This window comes from Leucoraja erinacea, chromosome 30 (genome assembly GCF_028641065.1).
Source record: "Leucoraja erinacea ecotype New England chromosome 30, Leri_hhj_1, whole genome shotgun sequence".
NCBI classification, from domain to species: domain Eukaryota; kingdom Metazoa; phylum Chordata; class Chondrichthyes; order Rajiformes; family Rajidae; genus Leucoraja; species Leucoraja erinaceus.
In genome coordinates, this window is record NC_073406.1 from 15,076,049 (window position 1) to 15,083,327 (window position 7,279).

General features: G+C 44.3%; 1 long non-coding RNA gene across 2 annotated transcripts in view; it reads left to right on the top strand.

Annotated features, from left to right (window-relative positions):
• Nucleotides 1-3,430, top strand: part of LOC129711678 (uncharacterized) — a 28,837-nt gene extending 25,407 nt beyond the window's left edge. The window contains exon 3 of one of the 2 annotated variants that reach the window (XR_008725898.1): nucleotides 169-3,430. This is a non-coding gene — a long non-coding RNA (uncharacterized LOC129711678). The remainder of the gene's footprint in view (nucleotides 1-168) is intronic. The other variant, XR_008725897.1, reaches the window with a different exon arrangement.
• Nucleotides 3,431-7,279: the final 3,849 nt, after the last annotated feature.

Consider the following 7,279-nt stretch of genomic DNA (forward strand, 5'->3'; position numbering starts at 1 on the left):
TGACGTTTCAGCTCTGAAAAACATTGTCTGAGAAAGGGTTCTGAACCGAAATGCCACCCATCCTTTTTCTCCAGAGATGCTGCCTGATCCGCTGAGTTACTCCAGCATGTTGTGTCTATCTTCTTTGTAATGGTGGGGTTGGATAACCAAGTGCGATGCTTTTTCTAGGTTGTTGTTGTTGAGCTACTTGAGTCTGGATGGAGCTGTACTTATTCAAGCAAGTGCAGAGTGACCCAAGACTCTCCGAACTTACCTTGTAGAGGATGGAAGGACTTTGGTCATTCAGGTTAACCACCCGCTACAGGATATCCAGCTACTGATTTGCTCTTGTATTGGTATGTCTGTTCCTACTGAGTTTCCAGTCAAGGGTGACCTTCAGGACATTGATTGGTGGGGACTGAGTGACAATGATGCTAAAGGTGGAAACTGAACCTGACACCTTCCTCATCTGAATGTCAAGATATCAGAAGAAGCATTAACATGAACCCTTCAGACGTCAAAATCTTTCATTTTATTGATAGATTTTTGTAACCAATGAAAACAATTTTTTGTAAGTCATTTAAAATCAATTAAATATATTCTTGCATTTGAAATGGGAATAATTGGTATATTTCTTTTGTGGAAAAATTACATGTGCTTTTGTCCTTCATCTGTTGACAGCAACTTACAAAGGGAAACCGACTTAAAGGCAAATGAGTTAGTCAGCGGGGCCCAGAACACTGTAAACTGTGCCACGAACCAGTCACTACATGTGAAAAGAGTGCGTTGAAACAAAGTATTCTGTTTCTCAAAACAAAATGCCTGCACTTCTTATCTTTGGTACAAAACCATTTCTATTTGTTCATTTTTGTCGTGACCTGCAAAACAAAATGTTGACTCGTGGTGGTGTGACGGTTATTGATGGCTGTCTTTAGAAATTGGAACAAATCCCTGAACCCTATACCCGAACTCTACCTCTGCTACACCAACAACAGCATTGGTGCTACCTCCTGCACCCATGCAGAACTCACTGACTTCATCCATTTCACCACTTCCATCCGGCACTCAAATTCACCTGGACCATTCCCGACATCTCCCTACCGTTTCTAGATCTCTCCATCGCAGGGAACAGACTGCTGACTGACATCAACTACAAACCCACTGACTCGCATGTCGAGTCGATCTGGACTACACTTATTCCCACCCTGCTTCATGTAAGGAATCTATCCCCTGCTCCCAATTCCTCCGTCTACACCGCATCTGCGCCCTGGATGAGATGTTCCAGACCAGGGCATCGGAGATGTCCTCATTCTTTAGGGAACGGGGGTTTCCCTCTTCTATTATAGATGAGGCTCACCAGGGTCTCCTCTATATCCCACAGCTCCGCTCTTACTCCCCATCCCCCTACTCGTAACAGGTACAGAGTCCCACCTTGTCCTCACCTTCCACCCTATCAGCCGTCGCATACAACTTATGTATTCCCTTTATAAGACATTTTTGCCACCTCCAACGGGATTCCACCACTGGCCACATCTTCTCATCCCCACCCCTGTCTGCTTTCCGCAGAGACCGTTCCCTCCTTAACTCCCAGGTCAATTCGTTCCCAACCCCTTTCTCTATTATAAATTGCTATTACAACATAACTTTCTATAACACGAGGTTTCTCAGGAACACAGCTGTTGCTTGAGAACTGAATTGCCTGTGCACATAAATTATAGGACTCGGTGACATGTAGGTGACTGCAAGAACAATATATTAGTGCAAAATGCAATTGGAAAACAAGTCGATGGAAGGCTTGAGTTGCACCTGTATAGATGGTCCGTGAGAAGGAGATGTTGTTACCTTTTCACATTAATTGAGGTCTGCTGATCAGGAAGTGTAGCATGCAGTTGCAAAAGGACATATAGAGGCTCAGGTCCTGGAGTTTGATGAAGGGTTTGATAATTGGGCACATGGATATGCAGGGAATAGAGGGATCTGCATCACGTGCAAGCAGAAATTATTTTAACCTGACTTCGTGTTTGGCTCCGACATTGTGAGCTGAAGGGCCTCTTCCTGTTCCAACTCGATTCTACCTTTGACTGCTCAAGGATGTCTCTCCCCGACACTGCATCATCTTTCTACAGCAGTAAACTCTTTGCATTTACAGACAAGCATCACACGCGTTTCATTGTCATTCTCCTCATCTCACGTCGCCTACTTCCACCCAAAACTGTACCACTTCCTCCCCAGCCTTTGTCTCTTGTTCCGCCTCAGATGCCCATCCCTCTGAGCTCAGGATGAGTAACGTTATTCGTGAAGATACAGAATTGATAAAACCCAAAATAAAAGTGAGAGGAATAGATTGGTAGACACACAGAGTCTCTGGCCCAGTGTAGGGGAATATAGAACCAGAGGACGTATGTTTAACGTAAGTCATAGAGTGATACAGTGTGGAAACAGGCCCTTCGGCCCAACTTGCCCACATCAGCCAACATGTCCCCGCTACACTAGTCCGACCTGCCTGCGTTTGGTCCATATCCATCCAAACCTGTCCTATCCATGTACCTGTCCAACTGTTTCTTAAATTTTGGGATAGTCCCCGCCTCAACTACTTCCTCTGGCAGCTTGTTCCATACACCCACCATCCTTTGTGTGTAAAAGTTACCCCTCAGATTCCTATTAAATCTTTTCCCCTTCTCCTTAAACCTATGTTTTCTGGTCCTTGATTTGCCTACTCTGGGCAAGAGACTCTGTGCATCTACCCGATCTATTCCTCTCATTATTTTATATACCTCAATAAGATCACCCCTCATCCTCCAGAGTCCCAGCCTACTCAACCTCTCCCTATAGCTCAGACCCTCTGGTCCTGGCAACATCCACGTAAATCTTCTCTGTAACTTTTCCAGCTTGACAACATATTTTCTATGCCCAGAACTGAACACAATACTCTAAATGCGGCTTCACCAACATCTTATACAACTGCAACATGACCTCCCAACTTCTATACTTACTACTCTGACTGATGAAGCCAATGTGCCAAAAGCCTGTTTGACCACCCGACCTACCTATGACTCCACCTTCAAACAACCATACATCTTAACGTCTAGATCCCTCTGATCTATAACACTCCCCAGAGCCCTACCATTCACTGTGTAGGTTCTGCCCATGTTCCCCAAATGCAACACCTCCCCATTCTCTGTATTAAATTCCATCAACCGTTCCTCAGCCCACCTGGCCGATCGATCAAGATCCTGCTGCAATTTTTCACAACCATCTACAACTATCTGCAAAACCACCCACTTTTGTATAATCTGCGTATACCCGTCCCATCCTTTTTAATCTTGACCAATGCCTCAATTTCTCTCGCCAGCCAAGCTTTGTTACTTTAGCCTGCCTTGCCCTTCACTCTAATAGGGACGTGCATGTCCTGAGCTTTTGTCAGCACATTTATAAAAACATCCCACTTGACTGATGTTCCTTTGCCCTAAAACAACCCGAGGAGGGGGGAAAGATTTAATAGGAATCCGAGTGGTCACTTTTTCACACAAAGGGTGGTGGGTGTTTGGAACGGGCTGCCAGGGGAGGTAGTTGAGGCAGGTACTATGGCAATATTTAAGAAACATTTAGACAGGTACATGGATGGGACGGGTTTAGAGGGATGTGGGCCAAACATAGGCAGGTAGGACTAGTGTGGATGGGACGTTGGCCGGTGCAGGCAAGTTCGGCCAATGGGCCGGTTTCCATGCTGTAAGACTCTATGACTCTCTCCAAGTCCAAATTTGTAGGAAGGAACTGCAGGTGCTGGTTTTTACCGAAGTTGGACACAAAGTGCTGGAGTATTTCGACGGATCAGGCAGCATCTCCGGTGAAAAACATTGATGATGCTTCAGGTCATTCTGAAGAAGGGTTCCGTCCTGAAACGATACAAATAGAAATTGTGGATAATGGGAGATGTTTCCTTACAAAAGAGATGTCAAAAACTGGAGAGCATTTGTCTCGGGTTGAAGGTAAGTGGTGTCGTGGGGTAATTGTAGAACCCACTTTGAGCTTTCCAAAGCATGCACCGCAAGATAGATTGTAAGAAAGATAAAATAGCAAGATTCCTGGCAGGTGCTGCTGTGTGAGAGAGGAGGCTGGCACAAGAACTGTGAGTAAGGAAAGGTCGAGAACAGATGCAACTGGATCCAGCTTCGCCACGTCCCTTCCTCTCCTTCCAGTCAGGATATCACTGACTTGAGGAACAGGTTTGAGGACTGAATGGTCCACTCTCTGTGCCAGCTTCCTCCATCGGCACCTGGCAAGTGACACAGTTCGCTGCCTTTCCCACCACTGACCCAGGAAGTTTAAGTTTAGATCGGTAACCGTACCTTTGAAGATAATGGAGATTTTTAATTAGTCATTTGTAGTTCCAGACCAGAAGAGCACTACAATCTCCTCGGTTGTACAATCAGCCCCTGTATACCTTTTGTGTTGACGCAATTTTTTAAAGTTATTTCAAAACAAGTACAAGTAATAGGGAATTTCTCACTATATTCATTTAACCCAGAGTTCTGATGTGAAGTGCAATGTTCTGAGCCCTAGTTGCAGTGCCGGCTCATGTTTAAACATACAGGCGGAACTAGTTCCTGAATGGTGACACCACATCAGTTGTGTGATTTATGATGTTGAGACAGGGGTGACTGAGGACTTTTAAACAGCAGGACTGCATCGGCACCAGCCTAAACAGAACAAACCAGTTTCACAGAAACATTCACATGCTCAGAATGCAGAGCACAAAAAACAAAAGCATTTAAAAATCCCGAAAGTGGTGAGTTTGAGGGACAACATATAAATGTATAGGATGGAACTGCAGATGCTGGTTTACACCGATGATAGACACAAAATGCTGGAGTAACAGGCAGCATCTCTGGATAGAAGGAATGGGTGAGACCCTTCCTCAGACTCCAGCATTTTGTGTCTATCTTCAACATATAAATTCTTCGTCATATTTGTTACCTGCTGATTGTAATAATATTGTGGAACTATCAAAGCACGACTAAGTAGTGCTTAATGCCAGACCTACTTCACAAGTTACTGTATCAAAGGCAGTCGGGAATCCCACCACTGGGATTCCAGAGTCCAGTTCACTGCCTCGGTGAATTCATCAACTGAAAAGGGTTCAGAAAAGAACAATCTGCTATGGATCATCTGCATAACAGGGTTTCTATTATTATTCTGATTCAACCCAGAGTTCTGATCTAAACGTTTAACAGGAATGATGACACTGGCCACGGTGGCAGGTGGCATGGTGAAGCAGCGGTTGAGTTGCTGCCTTACAGCGCCAGAGACCTGGGTTCAATCCAGGCTAAGGGTGTTGTCTGTACGGAGTTTGTACGTTCTCCCTGTTTTCCTCCCACACTCCAAAGAAATCCAGGTTTGTAAACTAATTCGCTTGGTAACATTGTAAATTGACCCTAGTATGTGTAGGTTAGTGTCCGTGTGCGGAGATGGCTGGTCGGCACGGACTCAGTGGGCCGAAGGGCCTGTTTCCATACTGTTTCTCTAAACTAAACTGAAATAAACTAATGAACACATACGGTTAACATGCTTCTGTTCATTTATAGAGCTCAGTATTCTTCACAATTGTACCCCTCCAAACTCTAGTGTGGCATCTCTCCACTTTACCCACCCTATTTGAATTTGTAGGTCTATAAATATCCGATTCTGGTAAAGGATTATCAGTCTAGAACATCGACTCTCCATAGTTACTGCTTGATCGGATTTCGAGCCTTTTATATTTTATCCCAATTAAACCTCTCCTCAACTTTCTGAATGAAAGATGCAGCATGGAAACAGGCCCAATGAGTCCATTCCAACCATTGATCTCCTGTTTGCACTGGTTCTATCTTACCCCGCTCTCACCTCCACTCCTGACATGCTAGCGGGCAATTTACAGTGGAAAATTAACCTACAAACTCACACGCCTCTGGGATGTGGAAGTCCAGAACAAGGGGTCACAGTTTAAGGATAAGAGGGAAGTATTTTAGGACCGAGATGAGAAAATCATTTTTTACACAGCGAGTGGTGAATCTGTGGAATTCTCTGCCACAGATGGTAGTTGAGGCCAGTTCATTGGCTGGATATAATAGTGTTAATGTGCGGAGATCGCTGGTCGGTGCTGACTCGGTAGGCCGAAGGACCTGTTTCCGCACTGTATTCTCTAAACTGGTAGCTAAGATCATTGGGGGACCTACAGAAGATGAGACTGGAGGATTAACAACAGGAAACAAGAAACTAGTAGATAGGTTAACCAATATCTGACATCGGAGTTCATGCTGGTGGACTCTGCAACACTTCCCAAAGGTAACAGAGGACCTAGTCATGGGAATCCTTACAAAAGAGGACATTTGGACAGGACAGGAAAGGTTTAGAGGGACATGGGCCAAACCTAGGCAGGGGGGATTAGTACAGATGGGGCATCTTGGTCAGCACGGACAAATTGGGCCAAGGGGCCTGTTTCCATGACTCTATGACTCTTTGGGAAAAGTAATGGTATTAAAGGCAGCCCAGTTAGGTCGGCCTACACCCAAAGGATCTACAGGAAGTTGATGCAGAAATAGTGAATCCTTGGACTAAAAGCTTAGTCAGTTCTGGGAAAGTACCCTCAGACTAACGTTTGAAGTAATACAGCAAGTACGACTCTCTTGTTCAAGAAGGAAGGAAGATCAGAGTAACAAACTGTACACCAGGTAGTTCCACATCGATTGTTGGCAAGATGCCAGAATCAATAATCAGAAAAGGAAAATTGTAAATCATTTTGAAAAGCTGAATACATATTCAAACAAAGTCAAAAGGTTTAATGGAAAATAAATCATGTTTGATGAATTTGCGTGAGTTCTCTGAGCACATTGGCAGGTGAGAACCTGTAGATATGGTGCATTGGATGTTTAAAAAAAATACATTTGACAAGGTGCTGCTTAAAAGGTTTGTACACAAAATCAAAATTGGTGGTATTGAGTTCAGTGTGTTAGCATGGATTAAAGGTTGGTTATCACACAAAACATGAGAATGGGAAGAAATTGGTCTTTTTCTGGCTGGAAGGGACTGGTGGAGTCCTCCAATGATCTATTTAAATTAATGATATGGAGAAGGGGACAGTGTGTAAGGTATCCATGTTTGGCATGATACAAAAATAGGTGGATGAGCATGTTGCGATGAGGACTTTAGGACTGCAACTGGTATGTAGATATCATGAGTGAGTGGGTGAAAACTAGTGAAAACCTGACAGATAGAGGGGCTGAATTGTTCTTATGTATGAATCATGGGTGTAGCAAATAGT